Genomic DNA, 23,401 nt, shown 5'->3' on the forward strand with positions numbered 1-23,401 from the left:
CTCCTGTTTATTCGGAATTATCCTTAGATTTGCATGGGTGAGAGTGGCTCTAGTTCGCCGACTCAATAGGCCTTCCATTTCAGGGGTAAGACTGGGTGAATGGCTGGGGACGTGGGGTGCAAGATGGAATTCACTCCTACCCACTTTTAGGGATAGAATAAAGGTAGTTCACTTAAGCACTGACTCCAGGTCTTGAACAAGGGGCCCCACCCTCTCATTGGCCTGAGAGGGATTCGGTTTACTGGTTGGACCACAAACCAATTGTTCATTAGAGGATCAGTGAGACATAAGGAACAAGAAGTAACTTTAGGGGTAAAACGATAAATTGACCCAGCTCTAGTTACGAACAACCTGTGAAGGATCGACTTACTAATCATGGTTATATCAAATGGACAGAAATATATCTATAGTGAGGGGAGTGCAACTACTAGGCTATAGTGGAGTGTCCTAGTAGTTAACGAATGTTGATTAACAAGGTTAATGAGTTTAGCCGGTTAATCTTGGATCGTTGGAGCCCATGATCTATAGGTTCATTAGGTCCCTCTACTAGCTCATATCAGACTAAACCATAGAACAGTGTGACGAGTGAGTTCGAAGTGTTCGAATAGGGAATATGCGCTACATATATACGATATATTTAACCGCATTTTTGTTTTATTTACGAATTAAACAAAAGGAGAGAATCTGAGATATTTAAATAAGATTTAAATATCTTAATCAATTATGTGTCAGAATTGATTGGGATTGGCATTTGAATTAATATTAAATATTAATTAAATAGTTTAATTAATCATTTAATGTTACTTTAATTTGAAATTCATTATTCAAATTAATTGTAGAATTAAAATGAAGAAAGTCAAAATGTTGACTTCATTTAATGGAAAAATCCATGTTAGTGGAATTTTGAGGTGTCAAAATTTGGTTTAACCAAACTTGCATGTTTGCCAAATAAACCCCACAAGTTTGAGTGGAATTTTGAGTGTCAAAATTTGGTTAACTCAAACATGCATGCTTGCCACATAATCCCAAACATTTGAGTGGAATTTTGAGTGTCAAAATTTGGTTAACTCAAACATGCATGCTTGCCACATAATCCCAAACATTTGAGTGGAATTTTAAGTGTCAAAATTTGATGATCTCAAATTTGCATGAACATGCAAACATGACTCTTTAAATAAAGTGATCATGGTACATGGAAGGTCTTCTTCTTCTTGGTGGAAAACCTTGAGAAAAATCTCTCACAAACACTCTCTTCACATATACAAAATCTCTCCCAAGTTTAGTCACTCCCCGAATTTCACAATCCCGTTCTAAGGCCGGAGGATAGTGGAGAAGACACTAGTGGTGGTTCGAAACCGGTTCGTGAGGAAAAAGGAGTTTGAACTACAAAAGGTTAGTATCTAAACTAATTAAGTTTCTATACTTATGAACATGCTAGTTATATACTATAATTAATGTTCTAAAAGTGCCTAAGATCCAAATTACTTCCGCATGTGTTATATTAACACCATCATAAACACGAGTGTCCCTGAGTGTAAAATTAGTGAGTTGAGTGTCTGAGATCTTAAACATATTTCACTACTGTTTGTACAATCATGAACCAAGACGAGGAAAATGGAAGGGAGATCAATGATCAAGTTGAAGAATTCTAGAAGAATGAGGAGGAACTGGAAGATGAGATTCATTTGTCACTTATAACAAGAAGACTTGTTTAAACTCAAGTTACGGAGAATGATGTTGATGATCAAAGAGACAACCTGTTCCACTCGCGGTGTTTCGTCAAGGGGACTGCTTGTAGTCTTGTCATTGATAGTGGAAGTTGCACCAATGTTGTGAGTACCATGTTGATCAAAAGGTTACAAATTCCAACCCAAGATCATCCTAAACCTTACAAGCTTCAATGGCTCAATGATAGTGGAACAATGAAGGTAGTTTTTCAAGCTTTAATATCTTTTACTTTGGGAAAATATAAAGATGAAGTTCTTTGTGATGTAACCAATGGAAGCTGGAGATATATTGCTGGGCCGACCATGGCAATTTGACAAGAGAGTTATGTATGATGGCTATTTGAATAGGTATTCTTTTGTAAAAGATGGTAGAAAAACCACTCTTGTACCTTTGAGTTCTGCAAATGTATTTCCTGATCAATTAAAGTTGGAGGAAAGAAAGAGTTTGAGGAAAAAGAGTTAAAAAGAAAAACAAGAGTTGAGTGAAAAAATAGAGAAAAATCAAAGAGAAAAGAAGAAAATGAAAAAAGAGATGAAATTGAAGAAAAAAGGAAGAGAGAGAGTTATTTGGCTACAGTTGTAGAGGTGAGAAGGTTTTCACAAAATTTGTAATTCAACTACCAATGGCAAGTCTTCTAATCACTTTCCAATGTCAGCCACTCCATTATTTTCTTGAATTGATACTTGAATCTTCTTTGTATTGCTTCTTGTAATTGCTCGTTTGGGTACATGGAAGTGTTTAGTTGTTGGATTCATATCATCCCCCTTTCTTTAAAAGGATTTGTCCTCAAATTTAATTCTTCCCAAGTCTCTATTGGATTCTCCTCTTTTCTTCTTCTCTCGGATTTGAGATGCTGGTACCAATCACTAGCATGATTGGTAAATGTGGCAATAGCAAGTCTCATCTTCTTATTTTCACTATAGGTGTTGCAATCAAACACATGCTCTATCTTTCTTTCCCATTGCAAGTATGCCTCAGAATCTGCCGTTCCACAAAAGGGTGGGATTTTGAGTTTAACTCCCCCATCTCTATCTTCATGTACTCTTTCCATTCTTCTAGGTTGCATAATAGTTGCATGGTTATTTCTTCCTCTCCATCTTCCTTCAACTTGTCTTTCTTGTACTACTATACCTTCATCTTCTTGTAATGTTCGTTCTTGTCTTTGTTGTTGCGCCCTTCTTTCTTGTCTATCTTCCATCATCATTTCCATCATACCTTGAATTGCTTGTGAATGGTTGTATTAAGATCTGGTACTCTTTTCATGGTGAGTGCATTAGTCTTATCCGACGTCTTCAATTCTGATTCCAAATCTACGGAGGTAATTGACGACGGCGTAACTGCTCTAATGAGCGTCAAACCCGAAGAAGAGCTTCAGCTGGGCGTGATAAAGGCACCGGCTGGAGAGCCAATTCAGCTGAAGGAGGAGCGAGTGTTCGCTCAAATCGGTGAAATAAGCGAGCAGCAAGAGCACCGATGATGGGTCCTCGACACAAGGGCAACAAACAGTATGACCGGGGCTAGGTCAACATTCTTCGAGCTCGACTTGGGGATTCGCGGGACGGTGAAGTTCGGCGACGGCTCCATCGTCGAGATCGAAGGACGCGACACCATCCTGTTTGTCAGCAAGGGAGGCGAGCACCGGAAGCTGACCGGTGTCTACTTCATCTCGAGGCTTAAAGCTAACCTTGTGAGCCTAGGTCAACTTGATAAGGCCGGTTGCTTTATCTCCATTGAGCGCGGGCTACTTAAAATCTACGATGATTGACGACGGCTGCTCATGCAAGTTCGGCGCACGGAAAATCGCCTTTACATTCTGGAGTTAGAGATAGACCAATCGGTCAGCCTCTCGGCCAGGACCAAAGAAGTAGCTTGGAGGTGGCACGCAAGGTGTGGGTTTCTAAGCTTTCCTGCTCTATAAAAACTACACGAGGAGATGGTGCACGATTTTCTAGCAATTAAAGGTGTGAACAAGCTGTGCGACGGGTGTCTCATCGGCAAGCAAAGGCGCTCCCCCTTTCCGTCTAAGGTATTCTACTGCACTAATGTGCCATTGGAGCTCGTGAACGATGATATCTATTGGCCCATCAAGTTGGCGACCCTAGGCAGCAAGACCCTCTTCCTCTTGTTGGTCGATGACAAAAGCCACTTCATGTGGCTAGTCCTACTGCAAGCGAAGAGTGAGGCGAATGCGGAAAGAAGATATGAGTTCTGCGCACCGATCGGGACGGAAAATTCTCCTCAGTGAGTTTCAATAAGTACTGTGATGAGCTAAAGCAAGCACATAGAAATTATATTCAACTACATCCGGGAATGTGCAGAATGGGGGCTCATCAAGATTGATCTCATCCAAACAGAGGAACAGCTTTGAGACATTTTCACCAAATCTCTAGTTTGGCTGAAATTTGAAGAATTACGCTCTAAGATTAGAGTTCAAACAATAAGGTAAATATATACCACACAGCTTAGGAGGAGATTGTTAGATAAAACCCTATTTTAGCTTAAAAGTTATTCTCATTTTTAGTTACTATTTTTAATTAAAGTCACACAATTAAAATTAGGGAAATGTGACGGTGTAATGGCTTTAATTGAGCTTACACTTCTTCCCAATTTTAGGATATAATTGTTATTTAATTATCCCTATTGAATGAGAAATAAAATCATCGAGTCTTCAAACAGAATCTCAAATATTGTATCTCTGATATGAACCAAGAGACATCAATCATACAATATGCTTCAATGAAGATGTGAAGAAAATATTGTTGAAATTATCAAAAGATATTTCAACTCATGCCACATTGAAGTAGAATGAAGTTTCATGTTTTAAATTATGGGTGGATAATTTAGAGTAATTTAGAGTTATTGTATTTCATTAATGTATTCTAAGACTTATAATTTACTTTAGGTTACAATTACATAATAGTTAATTATGGTCATTAAGTATGAATGTTACAACTCTTGGAATGCCTTTAGCAGTTTCATTTTGAGGCTATATAAAGCCATGTATGTTGTATTTTTAAGAAGACTTGGAAAATATAGTAAAAGAAGCATTTGTGCTCTTCTTTAGCCAATAACTAAGTTTCTTTGAAATTCTATGTAGTTTAGGTTGCATGTAGAATCATTCAAGCTCGACATGATCAGTCTTGCTTGTGGAGTGATTCGAATCTCAAACAATTATTCTTACGTTGAGATATTTGATCAACAAGAATCATTCAAGTTAGACATGATCGATCTTGCTTGTGGAGTGATTCGAATCTCAAACAATGTTCTTGCCTTGAGATATTCGATCAACAAGGTAATCCGAATCTTACTCCCCTTATAGTGATTTCCACATATCATTTTGTATCAGAGCTTCAGGCTCAAGATCGGATATATGTTTCTTTTGCATTTCTTTTCAATTTGATTTTTATTTATTTTTATCTTTTTAGTTTTTAATCGATCCAAAATCAAAAAAATCCAATCTGGGCTCTACAAAAATTGAGAGGTGAGAATGAGAGCTTCATTTGTGTAAATGAGTGTAAAAAGAGTGGCCTAGAATTCATTGAGTGTATACTGTTGAGAGAGTGTTGTGAGGTCCTTTGTATTTCCATAACTTATTTTTTGCAGCAAAGTTTCACAAATAGATTCGAGGACGAATCCTCTCGAAGAAGTGGAGAATGATATGAATCAAGAGATATCAATCATACAATATGCTTCAATGAAGATGTGAATATTATTGAAAATATCAAAAGATATTTCAATTCATGCCACATTGAATAAGAATGAAGTTTCATGTTATAAATTTTGAGTGGATTACAATTTAGAGTAATTTAGAGTTATTGTATTTCATTAATGTATTTCAAGACTTTATTTACTATAGGTTACAATTACATCATGGTTAATTATGGCCATTAAGTATGAATGTTACAACTCTTGGAATGCCTTTAGTAGTTTCATTTTGAGGCTATATAAAGTCATATATGTTGTATTTGTAAGAGACTTGGAAAATATAGTAAAAGAAGCATTTATGCTCTTCTTTAGCCAATGACTAAGTTTCTTTGCAATTCTATGTAGTTTAGGTTGTATGTAGAATCATTCAAGCTGGACATGATCAATCTTGCTTGTGGAGTGATTCGAATCTCAAACAAGTTTTCTTGCGTTGAGATATTTGATCAACAAGAATCATTCAAGCTAGACATGATCGATCTTGCTTGTGGAGTGATTCGAATCTCAAACAATGTTCTTGCTTTGAGATATTCGATCAACAAGGTAATCCGAATCTTACTCCCCTCGTTGTGATTTTCCCATATCACTCTCTCTTTGTGTTTTTCTGTTATTTTCTTCTCCCAACATTTTCGTTCGGCTTTTTTCCTCCGTAAAAAACAACACCACAAAGAAGAAAGAAAATACCAAAGATTAAAGATGGAAGTTCACTTACAAGATGAATTCTTTTGTTTTTTTTTTCCTTGAAATATGAAAGCCAAATTGATACAGAACTGTTTTCTATTCTCTTTTTCATATTATTAAGGTTTCACTTAGTGGATAAATTTGTAAAATCATGTCTATTGTCGTTATCACGATTTAGATTTGAGAAATCTCACCCAACCTTCCTATAACAATAAAGAAAATTTTATTTGATAGAGAAGACGTGGGGCAAAGTAGAAGAAGACTACACAACGATGTGGTATTTGCTACACACTCTTCAATTCAAAAGAAATTCGGGATTGATAGATGTCAAATTTAATTTGAATCCTATTCCGTGTTTTGGACATGAGACATTATGACCATGTCACAAGGGATGTAAGGGAATGTCAGAGCAATTATGGACTAAATCTAGGTTCCAAAGCATAATCCAAACCATGGACATAGGTTTTACTAGGTTAAGGATGTCAGTATCGACCACATGACCTAGTTGTCTATCGATGGGAGATTTCTAGTTAAGACTAGAGCGTATGTATTGTGTGTGAAAAAGGAAGTGGACAGCCAGATAGGATCCACTCTCCTTCAAACCGCCTTGAGAACGATGAAAGACCACATAAGTACATAAGTCAAGACTTAGGCAATAGACTAATTAAAGCCTCAAAACTTAGACCCTTGTAATAGAACCATTGATATGAACCAAGAGAGATGTGAAGAAAATATTGTTGAAATTATCAAAAGATATTTCAATTCATGCCACATTGAAGAAGAATGAAGTTTCATGTTATAAATTTTGGATGAATTACAGTTTAGAGTAATTTAGAGTTATTGTATTTCATTAATGTATTTGAAGACTTTTTAGTTATTTTAGGTTACAATTACATAATGGTTAATTATGACCATTAAGTATGAATCTTACCACCCTTGGAATGCCTTTAATATTTTCATTTTGAGAATATACAAAGCCATGTATGTTGTATTTGTAAGTAGACTTGGAAAATAATAGTAAAAGAAGCATTTGTTCTTTTCTTTAACCAATGGCTAAGTTTTTTTGCAATTCTATGTAGTTTAGGTTGCATGTAGAATCATTCAAGCTCGACATGATCAATCTTGCTTGTGGAGTGATTCGATTCTCAAACAAGTGTTCTTGCGTTGAGATATTTGATCAACAAGAATCATTCAAGCTAGACATGATCGATCTTGCATGTGGAGTGATTCTAATCTCAAACAAGTGTTCTTGCCTTGAGATATTCGATCAACAAGGTAATCTGAATCTTATTCCCCTTGTATTGATTCCTTATCTTATCAACCATATTCCTATTTTAAATAATGATTAGAACTTGATCAACTATTGGAGTGGTCTGGAGCACATGACCATAGAAACAAACTTAGGTTCAAGAGTTTCCTTGGATTTTATACACTTTTGTCCTGATCTTGTCTTTTATGCTTCGTTCCTTCTTTTGTATTTAAACTCAAACTCTATTGTGTATAGTGTAAATATATATTATATGTACTCTTGTATGTTTTCAAATTCTAGAGTCGTTCTTGTTTTTCAAAACGAAAAATATTACCATATTTTCATAACTCTTTTGTCGTTAGTCTACATCCCAATCCATGCTTAAAACATCTAAAATTGATCATGGCAACATCGATGTGGGGATGGTCAGTGGGTTCACCAACTCACCTTTGACAATCTACATAGTAGTGTCAGTTTATGGGGTTACCCCTACAAGTTCTATGACGACGTGGGGACTGGGGACTAGTAATTGAGAAATCGCACATATTTAGTAAACATGTTTGCGTGATAAGGGTCTACAAGCGTATTTAGAAATTATTAGGAGTTGGTATATTAAAGATCACGCGTTGAGCACAACTTATGCTCCATAGATAGAACTCATGTGGAGACGATCAAGCGATCTCCAACTATTTATTGGTCGTGAACTTTCCCATAGAAGTAAGGGTCGACATAGGTATAGTAGCTTAACAGGCACGAGGGCCACCCTTCCTAAATTATGATGATATTATATGGCTTATTAGGGAGTCACCCTCTAATCCCTTTTAGTAGACCAATATTAGGTGATAAATCATGTAATATCCTAGTAGCTCAATAGCGGGAACAACTAGAGGTCACATTTAACAGATGCATGATACTTGGGTATGTGATATGAGCAATAATTTAACTTATAGATAATTAATTGACTCTAAGATCTCGTAGAGAACAAATGGATATAGACATGCTCTTGGGGTCATTTTTGTAATTGGCCATTTTTTAATATTTTAATATTAGTTTCTAAAAAAAACAATCTAGAATTTTCCCCAAACTTTTATACCCCTTAATAATCCATTTTTCTTCATAAACACATTGAAATTCTTCTTCTATTAGAATTTAAAAATTCGTGAATTTTGATAAAACTTGGAAAAAATTCAACTTTCTAAATTTTTTTCCAATTTTTGTTGTTCTTTGCTTCCAAAAACCTTCTAAAATCTATTAGGGACTATACATTACCTCTTATTAGAGGACTTGGGTGTTACACACTCATGAAAATTCCTTAAAACCAATTTCTTTAGCTTGAGGGAAGAATAAGGAAGAAGTTCCATGAAGAAATCGGGTTCTAATTGATAAATTTAATAAAGATAAGTTTACAAAAGGAAGGAAATTCAGTAATTTGTTATGTGAAGAATGACTGTTTATAGCGAATACAATGTTTAACAGAAGATAAAAATAAAATCCTAACATAAAGTAGAATATCATGTCAAAACAAAGAATCTGGCATAATATCATATCTATGATTTGATATCGGCATAAGATCACATCAGTGAATTGATATTTGGGAATTAAAATATAAAAATAGCAACTAAATATTTTTTAACATTCTCTCCCTTAAACTGATGACTCAGTCTTTAGATCAAACTTTAGGATCTTGACAGACACCAAGCAACATGCATAGCTTCTCAAACACAACTCGAGTCAAACGTTTTGATATGAATTCAATTGCTGACCCTTTGCATGTACCCGAAGAACCGATTACAAGAAGCAAGGTTAAGAAGATTCAAGAGGCCTATACATTGCATCTTCGAAACCTAGCTGGTGTACAAGTTGAAACAAAGACTGATATGAACCAAGAGACATCAATCGTACAATATGCTTCAAAGAAGATGTGAAGAAAATATTGTTGAAATCATCAAAAGATATTTCAATTCATGCCACATTGAAGAAGAATGAAGTTTCATGTGATAAATTTTGGGTGGATTACAATTTAGAGTTATTGTATTTCATTAATGTAGTTTAAGAGTTTTTATTTACTTTAGGTTACAATTACATAATGGCTAATTATGGCCATTAAGTATGAATGTTACAACTCTTGGAATGCCTTTAATAGTTTCATTTTGAGGCTATATAAAGCCATGTATGTTGTATTTGTAAGCAGACTTGGAAAATATAGAAAGAAGCATTTGTGCTTTTCTTTAGCCAATGGCTAAGTTTCTTTGCAATTCTATGTAGTTTAGGTTGCATGTAGAATCATTCAAGCTCGACATGATCAATCTTGCTTGTGGAGTGATTCGAATCTCAATCAAGTGTTCTTGTCTTGAGATATTTGATCAACAAGAATCATTGAAGCTAGACATGATCGTTCTTGCTTATGGAGTGATTCGAATCTCAAACAAAGTGTTCTTGGCTTGAGATATTCGATCAACAAGGTAATCCGAATCTTACTCCCCTTGTAGTGATTCCTTATCTTATCATTTGGTATCGAGCTTCAGGCTCAAGATCGGATATATGTTTCCTTTGCGTTTCTTTTCAATTTGTTTTTTATCTTTTTAGTTTTTAATCGATCCAAAATAAAAAATAAAAAAAATCCAATCTCGGCTCTACTAAAAAATTTGAGAGGTGAGAATGAGAGCTTCATTTGTGTAAATGAGTGCAAATAGAGTGGCCTAAAATTCCTTGAGCATATACTCTTGAGAGAGTGTTGTGAGGTCCGTCGTATTTCCATAACTTATTTTTTGCAGCAAAGTTACACAAATAGATTCGAGGACGAATCCTCTTGAAGAAGTGGAGAATGATATGAACCAAGAGACATCAATCATACAATATACTTCAATGAAGATGTGAAGAAAAGGTTGTCAAAATTATCAAAAAGATGTTTCAATTCATGCTACATTGAAGAAGAATGAAGTTTGATTGTTGTAAATTTTGGGTGGGTTACAATTTAGAGTAATTTAGAGTTCTTGTATTTTAAGACTTTTTATTTAATTTCGGTTACATTTACATAATGGCTAATTATGGCCATAAAGTAGGAATGTTACAACTCTTGGAATACCTTTAGTAGTTTCATTTTTTAGGCTATATAAAGTCATGTATGTTGTATTTGTAAGCAGACTTGGAAAATATAGAAAGAAGCATTTGTGCTTTTCTTTAGCCAATGGCTAAGTTTCTTTGCAATTCTATGTAGTTTAGGTTGCATGTAGAATCATTCAAGCTCAACCTGATCAATCTTGCTTGTGGAGTGATTCGAATCTCAATCAAGTGTTCTTGTCTTGAGATATTTGATCAACAAGAATCATTGAAGCTAGACATGATCGATCTTGCTTCTAGAGTGATTCGAATCTCAAACAAAGTGTTCTTGGCTTGAGATATTCGATCAACAAGGTAATCCGAATCTTACTCCCCTTGTAGTGATTTCTTATCTTATCAAAGACTTTTGAGCCCAAAAATCTTTATAGCATTAACATATCAAATCAAGAAGATAATGGAATAGCTGACATTGGACAGTAATTAAAAGACTTGCCTTTGGTAGTTGAACTACCAATTAAGACAATTTATAAATACCTTATTTTTTTCCATTTGTATTTAATAGCATTTATTAATTTGGAGTTGGTGGTTGAACTTTATTATGTTAGGGTTAACTTTTGGGTCTATTTAAAGGCATGTAATATTCATGTTTGGGAATGTATTGTTGAATACAAACAAAACCTTTGTGTTTTTTTGATACCTTTTTGGTGTTATTCTTTTTCAAATCTTTCTTTAGGTTTGATGTTTAAACCGATTCATTGAATTAGTTTTGATCAAGCTAATTCTAGAGTAAATTGTCTTGGTATCTAAGAGTGACCATCATAGATTTTAAGTTCGATCTAAGTGTCATTCATCTTCTAACCAGCTCTTGGTTGGAATCAATCCGTTAAGTTAGCTTTCTCTGTGAACGTTTTGCAAGGATTCTAGAAAGACCTCTAGCTTTGCAAATTCCACCATTGTAGGTGCTTATTATTTGGTATCAGAGCATTTGATCGACGTTCTTTGGCCGCTCTAGTGGTGAAATATCTTTATTGTTATTTTTTTTCTATCAATTTTTTTTCTCTCTCAGATTATCGAAAAAAAAAAGGAAGAAAGAAGACTCGGTAGAAAAAAAATCATTTCTGAGAAAAATATATATATATATTCAGTTCTTATCATTTATTTTCAAGCTCTTGATCATTGAGATACTAGTCTTAGCTTATTACAATTGATCGTGAATTTGTTATAATCAAGCTTAAAGCAAGATTGAACCAAAATAATAATAATAATAATAAAAGCGAGCCTTTACATTCTTGACCTAGTACCAAAAGCCTACCTTTGAGTGTTAAACACGAGTGTCCCTGAGTGAAATTTTTGTGAGAAGTGTGGAGAGGTCCCTTGAGATACAAAATGTCACATAATGGAGAAGGAGTACCACCAGTACCAGATCTTAATACAACCATTCTCAAGCAATTCAAGGTATGATGGAAATGATGATGGAAGATAGACAAAAAAGAAGGGCGCAACAACAAAGACAAGAACGAACATTACAAGAAGATGAAGGTATAGTAGTACTAAAAAGACAAGTTGAAGGAAGATGGAGAGGAAGAAATAACCATGCAACTATTATGCAACCTAGAAGGATGGAAAGAGTACATGAAGATAGAGATGGGGGAGTTAAACTCAAAATCCCACCATTTTGTGGAACGCCAGATTCTGAGGCATACTTGCAATGGGAAAGAAAGATAGAACATGTGTTTGATTGCAACACCTATAGTGAAAATAAGAAGATGAGACTTGCTATTGCCGAATTTACCAATCATGCTGGTGATTGGTACCAAGATCTCAAATCCGAGAGAAGACGAAAATAGGAGGATCCAATAGAGACTTGGGAAGAACTTAAAGAAGCCATGAGAAAAAGGTATGTTCCAAAACATTATGAAAGAAATTTGAAAACTAAATTGCAAGGTTTGAAGCAAGAAACAAAAAGTGTGGCAGAATATTATCAAGAGATGGAGACTATGATGGAAAGAGCAAATGTTAGAGAAGAAGAAGAAGATACCATGTCTAGATTCCTTGGAGGTTTGAATCGAGAAATTGTTCATCTTGTTGACAGAAATCCACCACCATATCTGGAAGACATGTATCATTATGCTCTCAAAATTGAAGACCAATTGAAGGAAGAAAAAGAGCATTAAAAAAGGTACACATCATGAACTAACACCTTTTCAAATTCTAAAACTTGGAACAAGGATAATTTTGTGAATAAAAATGAATTGTTGTCACCAAAAGAAAAGTTTGTGGCTGCTAAAAGGGTGGAGGCTGAGAGTTCCAAATGTAAAAAGAATGAAGCTTCAAAGACGATACAGGAGAAGTCTAGTTCTATTCAATGTTGGAAGTGCAAAGGATTTGGACACATGAGCAAAGAGTGTGTTAATAAAAAAGTTATGGTGATAAGGAATGGGATACTTGATTCAGATGATGAATGTGAGGATCATGATTCACAACTTGTGGAAGAAATCGCAGCATATGATGATAAATATGTTGAAGAAGGTAATTTCATATCTTTGATCACAAGAAGGGTACTCAATGTTCAAATCAAAGAAGCGAAATTTGAAGATCAAAGGGAAAACTTGTTCCACACAAGATGTTTGATCAAAGGAAACCCATGCAGTTTGATGATTGATAGTGGAAGTTGCACAAATGTGGTATGCAACTTCCTTGTAAAAAGACTTCAACTTTCTGTTCATCCACATCCAAAACCGTACAAACTTCAATGGTTGGCAAACAATGAAGAAATTAAGGTGAACTCCCAAGCTCTTATTTCTTTTACTCTTGGAAGATATAAAGATGAAGTCCTTTGTGATGTCGTACCAATGCATGTGGGGGACATCTTGTTCGACCGACCTTGGCAATATGATAGAAAGGTAACATTTGATGGTTTGACGAACAAGTGTACTTTTACTTTTTGTGGGAAGAAATTTCCTTTACTTTCGTTGTCTCCATATGAAGTACATTGTGACCAATTGAAATTAGAGAAGAAAAGAAAAGAATGTGAAGAACCACAGTGGAGAGAAGAAACTCAGGTAAAAGAGAGAGATAAGAGTGAAAAAAAAGAGAAAAGTGAGGGGCAAAGGATGAGTGGAAACAAAGAAAGAAAAAAAAGTGATTTTGAGGAAAAGAGAGAAAATGTGAGTTTGGTTATAAGAAAGGGAGAAATGAGGAATATGTTAGCCCAAGAACCAAAATTTGTACTTATGTGCAAAGGAATGTGTTTAGCAATAGAACAAAAAACTGATGATGCTTTACCAAGTGCTTTTAAGTCTCTTTTTCAGGAATTCAGCGACATATTTCCACATGAAGATGCATGTACGGGGTTACCCCCTCTAAGAGGGATTGAGCACCAAATTGACTTCGTACATGGGGCAACTTTTCCAAATATGGCTGCCTATAGGACTAATCCCACCGAGACTAAGGAGATTCAGAGACAAGTAGAAGAACTCATGGATAAAAGATATGTTAAAGAAAGCATGAGTCCTTGTTCGATTCCTGTGATTTTGGTACCCAAGAAAGATGGCACGTGGAGGATGTGTGTTGATTGTTGAGCCATCAACAAGATAACGGTAAAGTATCGACACCCTGTTAAATAAAAGCCATGCCTTATTTAGTTAGGTTTGTAAAACATCTGAATTCACGCGAATGGAGGAGCGTGATTCTAGGGGCCATTGTTTTGGCAATTTGGGTGAAGTCTTCGTCCACTTCTTCTATTTTTGTATAATTGGTTTTTCTATTTTTGTAATTAGATTTGTTATTTAAACCGTTAAACTGAAGTAAAATAAGATATCGAGTCTTCAGCAATCGACGCGAATCTCTCACTCTCTCTCCTTTTACTTCCGCTAATTTTTCCTTCGAAGAAACCTTCGGCCAATTTTTCGTCGACACTGTCTTCCGAGTTGCCAGAGTCAACAAGTGGTATCAGAGCCAGGTTGAAGCGATCGGTAGTATACCATCACAGAAGAGCCAACCTATCAACAATCAAGTTGAATAGCTCAAGTGGTTAGAGTGTCGACCTAACAACACATAGGTCTCAGGTTCGAGTAGAAGAAAATGCAAAGTGTGTAAATAAGCACATCTTGGGGTCCCCATCCCAAGCAGGCTCCCTCACTCCTCCACGCCACCGTCAAGTGCTGGCATCTCCATCACCACCACGAAGAGGCCGACGCTGTGATGACGGGCATCGAGTTGTTGTTGAGCGAGATTGATCAGGGAGACAACGACGACGTCGTTCAGTACCCGATGTTGACAAGGTCAAACTACAACGAGTGGGCCTTGTTGATGATGCGCGTCAACGTACAGGCGCTGCGGGAATGCTGCGAAAGAAAGCTCTCGGAGATCTGTTTTAAGGACGGCAAATTCGTCGATGATTTTTCAATGCCGGATCACGGGGCTCGCCAACAGCACCACCACCTGGCATCAGCGAGACAGAAATCGTGAAGAAGATGTTGCAGGTCCGTCCCCGATCACCTCGAGCAAGTCACGATTTCAATTGAGACATTGCTTCCGGAAGACTACGTAACGTCGAGAGGACCGTCTACTCCTCACGGAGGAGGAATGACTTGCACGCCTAAAGCTCCCTCCGCGACAACACCGGCGAGAGCAACGGATCCTCCTCCAGCTGCAAAGGTGGCAAGAAGCCATGGATGTCCCACGGGCGCACGCGCAGGATAGATGGGAATCAAAAGAAGGAGTCGACCAATGGCAGGCCGATCCCAATGGTCGAACTGTGGGAAGAGAGAACACCTGAGTAGAAATTGCTGGAGCAAGCTCAGGAATTAAGAGAAGCCCGAAAAGGCCCATGTGGCTCCAATCCGAGGAGGACGAGCCAGCTCTCTTCATGGTAACTACATGGTAACTACATCCGACGACGATGTTGAACCCGAGAAAGAGCTCCAGCTGGGCGTAGCAAAGGTGGCACCAGCTGGGGAGCCAATTCAACTGGAGGAAGGGACGAGCAACACGAGCACCGGCGATGGATCCTTGACACAGGGGCAACAAACCATATGACTGGGGCTAGATCTGCGTTCTCCGAGCTCGACTCGAGGATCCGTGGGACGGTGAAATTCGGCGACGGCTCCGTCGTCGAGGTTGAAGGGCGCGGCACCATCTTATTCGTCAGTAAGGGAGGCGAGCATCGCAAGCTGACCGACGTCTACTTCATCCCGAGGCTCAAGGTTAACCTTGTGAGCCTGGGTCAACTCGATGAGACAGGTTGCTTCATTTCCATCGAGCGCGGACTACTCAAAATCTGCGATAATAAACGACGGCTGCTCACGCAGGCAAGGCGCATGACAAACCGTCTTTACATCTTGGAGTTAGAGATAGACCAACCCGTCAGCCTCTCGGCCAAGACCGAAGAGGTATCTTGGAGGTGGCACGCAAGGTACGGGCACTTAGACTTTCCTGCCCTAAAAAAGCTATAGAAGAAGGAGTTGGTGCACGGCTTGCCAGAAATCAAAGGCGTGAACAAGCTGTGCGACGGGTGCCTCATCGGCAAACAGAGGTGCACACCCTTTCCGTCTCGAACATCCTACCGAGCCGATGAGCCGTTGGAGCTTGTACACGGCGATATCTGCGGGCCCATCAAGCCGGCGACCCCAGGCGGTAAGAGTCTCTTCCTCCTGTTAGTCGATGACAAAAGCCGCTTCATGTGGCTGACCCTGCTGCAATCGAAAAGTGAGGCGGCAGAGGCGGTTAAGCGCGAGCGGAGGCCGAATGTGAGAAGAAGATGCGAGTGCTACGCACAGACCGAGGCGGAGAATTCACCTCGACAAGTTTTAGTAAGTACTGCGACGAGATCGGCATACAACGGCACCTAACGGCGCCCTACTCCCCCCAACAGAACGGAGTGGTAGAGCGCCAAAATCAGATCATTGTCGAGACAGCAAGGTCATTGTCGAGACAGCAAGGTCATTGTTGGTGACGGCCGGGATGCCTGGGAGATTCTGGGGAGAGGCAGTAATGACGGCTGTCTATCTCCTCAATCGGTCACCAACCCGAAGCCTCGATGGGAAGATGCCATATGAGGCCTGGTACAACAAAAAACCAACAGTACATCATTTCCGCGTGTTCGGCTGCGTCGCATACATGAAGGTAACACGTCCCCATCTCGCCAAGCTCGATCCCAGGGGGCTGAAGGTCGTCTTCATCGGCTACGAACCCGTGAACAAGGCGTACAGACTCTATGATCCGGTAGGGGGGCGAGCTCACGTGTCTCGCGACGTCGTCTTCGACGAAAGCACCTTCTGGCAGTGGAATGAGGTGATCGAGGTAGACTGTAATCCAAATCAATTCACGGTGGAGTACCTCGTCACCGAGCCTGAAGAAGAAGGAGCCCAGTATCAGGAGACGTCACCGCCGCCAGCAGGTGCACCACCTGAACCAGTGGAATTCGCAACACCACGGACTGCGGATTCGATGCTGGATGCCGATCACGATACTGATCTGGAGGCTAGGTACCGAAGGATGGATGACCTAGTGGGAGGAGGTGAACCACCTGGACTAGCAGCGCGCGAGCTCGAAGAAGTGGCCGAACTACATGCCATCAGTGCAGATGAACCAAACACCTTCGCCGAAGCAGAAAAGAACCCGTGCTGGCGGAAGGCAATGCAGGAGGAGATGACATCCATCACCGAGAACCAAACGTGGAGTCTGAAGGATATGCCACCGAGAAATCGAGCCATAGGGCTCAAATGGGTCTTCAAACTGAAGTGCAACGAAAAAGGAGAAGTTGTGAAGCACAAGGCTCATCTGGTGGCGAAGGGCTACGTCTAGAAGCAAGGAGTGGACTTCAAAGAGGTATTTGCGCCAGTAGCAAGGTTAGAATCCGTTCGTTTCTTGTTGGCAATTGCGGCACATTACTCTTGGAAGGTTCACCATATGGACGTAAAGTCTGCTTTCCTTAACGAAGAGTTGAAGGAGACCGTATATGTTCGACAACCACCTGGCTTCCTGGACAACGACAACTCTAATAAGGTACTGCGCCTGCACAAAGCACTCTATGGGCTTCGACAAGCCCCACGAGCCTGGAACGCGAAGCTCGACAGTACCCTACTGTCATTGAAATTCAAACGTTGTGCCTCTGAGCATGGCATGTACACGTACGGCCACGGCAAAAAGCAACTGATCGTGGGAGTGTACGTCGACGACCTCATAATCACTGGAGGCGACATGGGAGTCCTTGGAAGGTTCAAGAAGGAGATGTCGAAAAACTTCGAGATGAGCGATCTCGGCGTGCTCAGCTACTACCTCGGCATCGAAGTGCAACAGAACTCTTCCGGCATCTCCATCTGCCAAAGTGCATACGCGAGGAAGCTGCTGGACACAACTGAGCTTGTGGACAGTAATCCTACCAGGACGCCAATGGAGGCCCGACTCCAACTAAGGAAGGCCGGCACTACGACGACAGTCGACTCCACCAATTACCGCAGCATTGTCGGGAGTCTGCGCTATCTGGTAAACTCTCATCCTGATCTTGCTTATTCTGTTGGCTATGTGAGCAGGTTTATGGAAGCACCTAGGGAGAAGCATCTAGTGGCTGTCAAGCGCATCCTGCGCTATGTAGCCAGAACCAGAGGCTGGGGTGTAAGATATTGCGCAAGGAGCGGAAAGGAGAAACTCAAGCTGGTCGGCTACAGTGATAGTGACATGGCCGGTGACGTTGATGATCTTAAGAGCACCAGCGGAATGATCTACTTTCTCTCAGGCGGCGCGATCTGCTGGCAATCAACAAAACAGAAGGTGGTTGCTTTGTCTTCCTGCGAAGCAGAATACATCGCCGCTTCGATGGTAGCAACACAAGGGATCTGGCTTGCACGACTAATGGAAGAACTCATCGGGAGAGAAAGCGATCCACCAATGCTATACGTAGACAACAAAGCTACGATCTCCCTGATAAAAATCCAGTTTTGCACGACGGAGCAAGCACATAGAATTAGATTCCACCACATTCGAGAATGTGCAGATCGAGGGCTCATCAAGATTGATTTCATCCGAACAGAGGAACAACTTGGAGACATTTTCACCAAGTCCCTGCGCGGGTGAAATTCGAAGAACTCTGCTCAAAGATCGGAGTTCAAATAATAAGGTACAGCTTTTAGGAGGAGATTGTTAAATAAAAGCCATGCCTTATTTAGTTAGGTTTGTAAAACATCTGAATTCACGCGAATGGAGGAGCGTGATTCTAGGGGCCATTGTTTTGGCAATTTGGGCGAAGTCTTCGTCCACTTCTTCTATTTTTGTATAATTGGTTTTTCTATTTTTGTAATTAGATTTGTTATTTAAACCGTTCAACTGAAGTAAAATAAGATATCGAGTCTTCAGCAATCGACGCGAATCTCTCACTCTCTCTCCTTTTACTTCTGCTAATTTTTCCTTCGAAGAAACCTTCGGCCAATTTTTCGTCGACATTGTCTTCCGAATTGCCAGAGTCAACACACCCTATTCCTAGATTGGATGACATATTGGATGAATTATATGGTGCTGATCTGGTTTCAAAAATAGATCTTAAAAGTGGTTATCATCAAATTCGAATGAATGTGGGAGATGAGTGGAAAATGGCTTTCAAAACAAAGTTTTGGCTTTATGAGTGACTCGTTATGCCGTTTGGCCTTACAAATGCACCAAGTACTTTTATGAGGCTAATGAATCATGTTTTGAGAGACTATATTGGAAAATTTGTTGTTGTATACTTTGATGATATCCTTGTTTACTCAAAAAGTTTGAATGATCATATTTTGCACGTCAAGAAAATTTTGTTTAAACTTAGAGAAGAGAAGCTTTATGCCAACTTCAAAAAGTGCAGTTTTTGTCTAGACCAAGTCAACTTCCTAGGGTTCTTAGTTGGAAAGAATGGAGTACAAGTTGATGAAGAAAAGGTAAAAGCTATTAGAGAATGGCCAACACCCACAAATGCAACCGAGGTAAGATCTTTTCATGGTTTGGCTAGTTTCTATAGGAGATTCATTAAGGATTTCAGTACCATAGCATCACCATTGAATGAACTTGTTAAAAAGCATGTGAAATTTGAATGGAAGGAAAAACAAGAGAATGCATTCAATGAACTGAAAGATAAATTAACCAATGCACCTTGTCTTGCTTTACCTAACTTTGATAAATCTTTTGAAATTGAATGTGATGCAAGTGGGATAGGCATAGGAGCTGTTTTAATGCACGAAAAAAGGCCAATCATGTTCTTTAGTGAAAAGCTTAATAGAGCACAACTCAACTATCAGACTTATGACAAAGAGTTATATGCACTTGTGAGGGCTTTGCAAGTTTGGCAACATTATTTGTGGCCAAAAGAGTTTGTTATTCATACGGATCATGAAAGTTTGAAGCACCTTAAAAGCCAAACAAAGCTAAATAGGAGACATGCTAAATGGGTGGAATTCATAGAGACATTTCCTTATGTAATCCATTACAAAAAGGGGAAGGATAATGTGGTCGCAGATGCATTATCAAGAAGGTATGCTTTATTTTCTTCCCTTACTGCAAAAATTCTTGGTTTTAAACACATGATTGAATTGTACAAAGTTGAAAAATCTGAATTTTATGATGTGTATATGCAATGTTTAGAAGGGAAACATGTGCAAGATCATATTGTGTTCGATGATATGCTTTTTAGGAAGGGTAAACTTTGTATTCCTAAATGTTCTATTCGAGAGTTACTTGTGAAGGAGGCTCATGGGGGAGGACTTATGGGATATTTTGGAGAATTTAAAACATATAGCACGTTGTGTGAACATTTTTATTGGTTGAAAATGAGGAAAGATGTAAACAAAGTATGCAAGCAATGTTTTAAATGTAAGGAGGCTAAGTCTAAGACAGAACCACATGGTCTTTACACACCTTTAGATGTTCCTAGTGAACCATGGGTTGACATTAACATAGATTTTATTCTAAGATTACCAAAGACTAGAAGACACCATGATAGCATTTTTGTGGTAGTTGATAGGTTTAGTAAGATGACACATTTCATTCCATGTAACAAAACAGATGATGCTACCAACATAGCTAATCTATTCTTTAAGGAAGTGGTTAGATTGCATGGTATTCCCAAAACCATTGTTAGTGACAGGGATGTAAAATTTTTAAGCCATTTTTGGAAGGTTTTGTGGGGAAAGTTGGGAACTAAGCTTCTATTTTCTACAACATGTCACCCCCAAACCGATGGAAAAACTGAGGTTGTTAATAGAACATTAGGAGCCTTACTTAGGTCACTAATTTCTAAAAATCTTAAGCCTTGGGAAGAGACTACCTTTTGTTTGTGGAATTTGCATACAATAGAGCAATACATAGCACCACTCAGTGTTCACCTTTTGAGGTTGTGTATGGATTTAATCCTTTAACTCCTCTAGATTTATTGCCTTTGCCACCTAATATGTTTGCTAATGATGCAGCTTCTTCAAGAGCCGAATACATAAAAAAAATTCACAAAGACATAAAAGAAAGAATTGAAAACAAAAATAAAAAACTAGTCACGCGCAAGAACAAAGGAAGAAAAAAAATTGATTTTTAAACAAGGTGACTAGGTTTGGGTTCATCTACGAAAGGAAAGGTTTCCAAGTCAGAGAAAGTCTAAACTTCAACCAAGAAGAGATGGTCCTTTTCAAGTACTAGAGCGGATCAATGACAATGAATACAAGCTAGATCTCAGAGGTGAGTACAATGTAAGTTCAACTTTTAATGTGGCTGATTTGACTCCATTTGATGTAGGGAATGAAGACCTTGATTGGAGGACAAATCCTTTTAAAGAAAGGGAGGATGATATGAATTCAACTGCTGACCCTTTGCATGTACCTGAAGGACCGATTACAAGAAGCAAGGTTAAGAAGATTCAAGAGGCCTATACATTGCATCTTCGAAAGCTAGCTAGTGTACAAGTTGAAACAAAGACTTTTGAGCCCAAAAATCTTTATAGCATTAGCATATCAAATCAAGAAGATAATGGAGTAGCTGACATTGGAAAGTAATTAAAAGACTTGCCTTTGGTAGTTGAACTACCAATTAAGATAATTTATGAATACCTTATTTTTTTCAATTTGTATTTAATAGCATTTATTAATTGTAGTTGGTGGTTGAACTTTATTATGTTAGGGTTAACTTTTGGATCTATTTAAATGCATGTAATATTCATGTTTGGGAATGAATTGTTGAATACAAACAAAACCTTTGTGTTTTCTTGATACCTTTTTGGTGTTATTCTTTTTCAAACCTTGCTTTAGGTTTGATGTTTAAACCGATTCATTGAATTAGTTTTGATCAAGCTAATTCTAGAGTGAATTTTCTTGGTATCTAAGAGTGACCATCATAGATTCCAAGTTCGATCTAAGAGTCATTCATCTTCTAACCAGCTCTTGGTTGTAATCAATTCGTTAAGTTAGCTTTTTCTTTGAACGTTTTGCAAGGATTTTAGAAAGACCTCTAGCTTTGCAATTCCACCATTGTAGGCGCTTATCACGTTTTATTAGGATATCAGCCACTTGCTCTTTAGTATGAAAATGTTGAACATCACAGTTCCATCTTTACTTAAGTAACTGAGGAAGTGGAAACGATCATCAATGTGTTTGTTTCGACCATGCAAGACTGGATTTCTGGTCAGCTTAATAGTGGAACTATTATCATAATATACCACTGTAGCTCCAACTGGGACATGATCGAGTCTTTCCAGCATCCTTCTTAACCATATGGCTTGACAAGCACAAGCTGCAGCAACAATGAATTCAACTTCAACAGTGGAGAGTGTGACTACAGGTTGCCTCTTTGAGGACCATGAAACAACTCCTGAACTTAGCAAAAATGAATAACCTGACATGCTCTCGTCTCGAGGATTCTCCTTTGACACACTCTCGTCCGACATATGATACAACTTAAACGTGAAATTCACTGCTAGTGAATCGTCTCCGTCGCACCCGAGTGACTCACGCATTAGCTCTGCCGGTTCCTATTTCACCATGTTGAATTTGAACCTAACGCTGAGTTCTTTCGCAAGTTGACTCAATGACTCGCCGACCTATTTCAACCTCTCGTCTCTGCCGTTCTCCACTACAATCGCCGTTAATTTCATGACGACCTTCCTTTTCTAACGACCTGAGAGAAGGTGGATTAGATTCATATTCTGACCTCCCTTCCCGATATCGAAATCCACAACATGCAATTGACGATCCTCTTCCTCTATTCCCTCAAGAATTACGAGATTTTGGTGCAATGAAAGCATGCTTAAAGCAAGGAGAAACATCTTAAAGCAACCGAGTCACTGCTGAGGGTTCTTGCCGAAAGTCTCTGCCACAAGATGCAGAAATTCCACTGGATTTACCCGCAATTTTAGAGCAAAAATCATATACTCTGCCAATCTCTGCACATAACTACCTCTCGCATTCGAAATCTTAACCACCTGTGCAAGAATCTCATCCATAACCTCCAAATTTCCCTCAGAAATCGTTGCCGCAGCCTCGATTACAGACTGTTTCAAAGAATCAGAAGATGTAGAAGCCATAGAGGACGACGTAGATGAAGAACAAGAAGACAAAGTAGTGGTAGTCGGCGAAGTCAAAATTGGCTTCTAATTCGGCGGCGTCGTCAGACTAATTAGATTATACATCCTCTCACACCATAGTCAAACTCGTAATCACAGACGCAACATCATTTCTTTCATCGTCGTCTTATCTTAAAGAAGTTGTTTCTCCAACTCCTGAAGGCGATGATTCATCATCATCTTCTTCTCCAACTCCAACAAATTCGGAGGTCCACCACCTGTGAAACCTAACTGCATCTCTGCTAATCCTCTACCTGATGTACTTTTCCTATCCTCCAAATCTCCCTGGATCACATCAGCAGAAGGATATGCCACATAAACCTCCTCTTTCAAGCAATTTTTTCTTTCTGCCACTCCGTTTTGCTATGGTGTGTAAGCTGCAGTGAGTCGTCGATGTATTCCATGATTTGAGC

The 23,401-nt window shown here is 38.8% G+C and overlaps 2 pseudogenes; one reads left to right on the forward strand and one right to left on the reverse strand.

Annotated features, from left to right (window-relative positions):
- Positions 1-3,235: 3,235 nt before the first annotated feature.
- Positions 3,236-21,459, forward strand: LOC147787633 (uncharacterized; annotated as a pseudogene).
- A 461-nt stretch (positions 21,460-21,920) lies between these two features.
- LOC147787634 (scarecrow-like transcription factor PAT1) lies at positions 21,921-23,225 on the reverse strand (annotated as a pseudogene).
- Positions 23,226-23,401: the final 176 nt, after the last annotated feature.

Source organism: Cucurbita pepo, chromosome 17 (genome assembly GCF_057944985.1).
Source record: "Cucurbita pepo subsp. pepo isolate OVF chromosome 17, ASM5794498v1, whole genome shotgun sequence".
Classification (NCBI taxonomy): Eukaryota; Viridiplantae; Streptophyta; class Magnoliopsida; order Cucurbitales; family Cucurbitaceae; genus Cucurbita; species Cucurbita pepo.